This window comes from Saccopteryx leptura, chromosome 4 (assembly GCF_036850995.1).
Source record: "Saccopteryx leptura isolate mSacLep1 chromosome 4, mSacLep1_pri_phased_curated, whole genome shotgun sequence".
Lineage (NCBI taxonomy): Eukaryota > Metazoa > Chordata > Mammalia > Chiroptera > Emballonuridae > Saccopteryx > Saccopteryx leptura.
In genome coordinates, this window is record NC_089506.1 from 204,777,026 (window position 1) to 204,780,202 (window position 3,177).

Consider the following 3,177-nt stretch of genomic DNA (forward strand, 5'->3'; position numbering starts at 1 on the left):
TTGTACAGTATGCATTCATGTTCCCATTGCTGAGATAACGTTTTATTGTATTTGTTAAGGCTTACCCTTTCATCATCCATTCATCCCTCCATCCTTCTCTTCATCCATCTATTCGTCCATTCGTCCATCTGTCCATCCATCCATCTGTCCATCCATCCACCCATAACTCTATTTAGCTATCTTATTTTTTAAAATGTATTTCAAAGTAAATTGCTAACATCAGTACCCACCCCTTTAAACACTTTGGCGTGCATTGTAATAACCAATTGAGTTGAGTATTTAGAATTATCTTTTTCGATGCACAAAATTAAATACACAGGTTACAAAGAAAACCAGCCATGACAGTCATAGAACATAAAAATACCCGTGATTCCTGATGGTGACAAAGTCACAAGTCCTGCTAACACTGCTGTGGGTGTGCTGCCACATTAGGAACTGAGGTTATATACTGAATGTCAGTTACAGGCTGGTAACAATAAAGAGGTGATTTGTTCTGAGGACCCCTGCTCAGTTCTTATTTGATAAAATCCATATAAATCCTGCTGTTACAAGCTAAGGCAGATGGCACCAACGGGAAACACTCCCTGGCCATTTGTTACTGCGTGATCCCATTTGATCCTCACAACCACCCGACTCAGTGGTGGGATTCAAATAATTTAACAACCGGTTCTCTGCCCTAATAACTGTTTTCAGTATAAAAAACCAATATACTGAAAGGTAGTTTATTATTTCATGCATTTAGTAGTTAAATAAGAACAATAAAAGAGGTATACAGCCTGACCAGGCGGTGGCGCAATGGACAGAGCATAAGACTGGGATGCGGAGGACCCAGGTTCGAGACCCTGAGGTCGCCAGCTGAAGCACAGGCTCACCTAGTTTGAGCAAGGCTCACCAGCTTGAGCCCAAGGTCGCTGGCTTGAGCAAGGGGTCACTTGGTCTGCTGTGCCCCCACCCCCCACCATCAAGGCACGTATGAGAAAGTAATCTATGGACAATTAAGGATCTGCAACAAAGAATTGATGTTTCTCATCTCTCCCTTCCTGTCTGTCTGTCCCTATCTGTCCCCCTCTCTGACTCTGTCACACACACACACAAAAATAAATATTAAAAAAAAGAGGTATACAAAACTAGATTATGTTATAAGAAAGAGTTTTAAAATATTAATGAAAAAAATATTAAATAATACCTGACAAAAAACAATGAAACTGTTCTTTAATTTCCATATTACTTCATGGTTGGTGTCCTCACTTGCAATTTTTTTCACCCACGGACAGAATGAACGTTACTCCGGGCGCTTAGACTACTACGCTGTTGTGCAGATGAACATTAAAAAAGAGTAAGGAATGTAAATCTGTGATTTCCACATGGGACGGCTGCCCAGGTGCCCACCTTAGAGAGAACCCTGATTACAAGTGCCATTTTAACAACCGGTTCACTGAAAACAAAAAACTAAGTATCGGTTATGCCGAATCAGTGCAAACCGGCTAAATCCCACCACTGACCCTCCTGGGATAAAAGGAAACTGTTTCTCTACTCACAACACTTCTGACCCTGTATGTGTGGGAGTTTTCCCCCCAGACCAACCAATTCTCTAACTCTCTGAATACCAGCTGGCTGTCCTATAAATTAATTCAGGCAGTTAGTGTCAGACCCCACAGGTTAAGGGCCCAGTCCTACAAGACTGACCTCATTTCAGACACCAGTCATGAGGATGGGGTCCCCATGGTACCCCCATTTGTGTCTGACTTGCCTACAATATCAAAAGTTCTCACAGTCCCTACCCCACATTCAATAAAGTGCTGGAATGGCTCACAAAACTCAGAAACACATGCTTATGTTTGCCAGTTTGTTGTCAAGGAGATGGTAAAGCACCCAGGTGCGCAGACAGATGGAGAGAGACGCAGCGTGAGGGGTCTGGACGGGTCCCACGCTCAGGGGATTTTCCCATGGAGTCGGGCTGTACCACCCAGTACGTGGAGGGGATCAACCCAAAAGCTCTCTGAATCCCATAGTTTAGGTACTTTAATGTAGGCATGATTGGTTTTTCTTGTGTGTGGTTTTTTTTGTATTTTTCCGAAGCTGGAAACGGGGAGGCAGTCAGACAGATTCCTGCATGCGCCTGACTGGGATCCACCGGGCATGCCCACCAGGGGGCGATGCTCTGCCCATCTTGGGGCATCGCTCTGCCGCAATCAGAGCCATTCTAGCACCTGAGGCAGAGGCCACAGAGCCATCCTCAGCGCCCAGGCAAACTTTGCTCCAGTGGAGCCTTGGCTGCGGGAGTGGAAGAGAGAGACAGAGAGGAAGGAGAGGGGGAGGGGTGGAGAAGCAGATGGGTGCCTCTCCTGTGTGCCCTGGCCGGGAATCGAACCCAGGACTCCTGCACAACAGGCCGACGCTCTACCACTGAGCCAACCGGCCAGGGCGTGATTGGTTTTTTAAAAAAGATTTTATTGATTGATTTTACAGAAGAGAGGGTGGAGTGAGAAGTTATCAACTCATAGTTGCTTCACTTCAGCTGCTCATTGCTTATTTGCTGTATGTGCCTTGACCAGGCAAGTCATGGGTTTCGAACCGGAGACCTTGGCGTTGCAGGTCAATGCTCTATCCACTGTGCCACCACAGGCCGGGTGGCATAATTGATAATTAACTCAATTTCCAGCCCCTGTACCTCCCTGAGGATGGGAGTGGAACTGAAAGTTTCAAGCTTCTAATCACAGATTGGCCTTTCTGGTGGCCAGCCCCACCCAGGAGCCCACCAGAGTCATCTCATTAGAACAAAAGACACTCCTATCATCCAGGAAATCCCAAGGGGCGTAGGAGCTCTGGGGTCAGAGACCAAATATTGAGTTCTTATTACGTCAGGGGTTGAACTATTATAAGCCTATCTTACAGCTGAGAAGACTGAGAACCAGAGGGTGGCATGATGTGCCCAGGTTCCTGGCTAGCTGATCCCGCAGACGGGCTGATAACGTGTTGATTGCAGGCTTGCCAACAGGGTTTGAGCCCTTCAGTGGGTGATTTCAGTCACTCCTCACAGCAGACTTACAGTGTGGATAAGCGTGGTCCCAGCTGCCAGTAACAGAAACACACTCAGCTGTTGTCAGCAGAAAAGAAATTTACAGGAAAATACTGGAGAACTGAGCCCCGGCACTGACTGTGGTCTAGAAAGTGGAC

At 46.4% G+C, this 3,177-nt stretch overlaps 1 non-coding gene across 1 annotated transcript; it reads right to left on the reverse strand.

Moving 5' to 3' along the window:
* Positions 1 to 2,350: 2,350 nt before the first annotated feature.
* TRNAN-GUU (transfer RNA asparagine (anticodon GUU)) lies at positions 2,351 to 2,426 on the reverse strand. Its single transcript has one exon. It is a non-coding gene; the product is annotated as a tRNA-Asn (tRNA).
* Between the last annotated feature and the right edge of the window lie 751 nt (positions 2,427 to 3,177).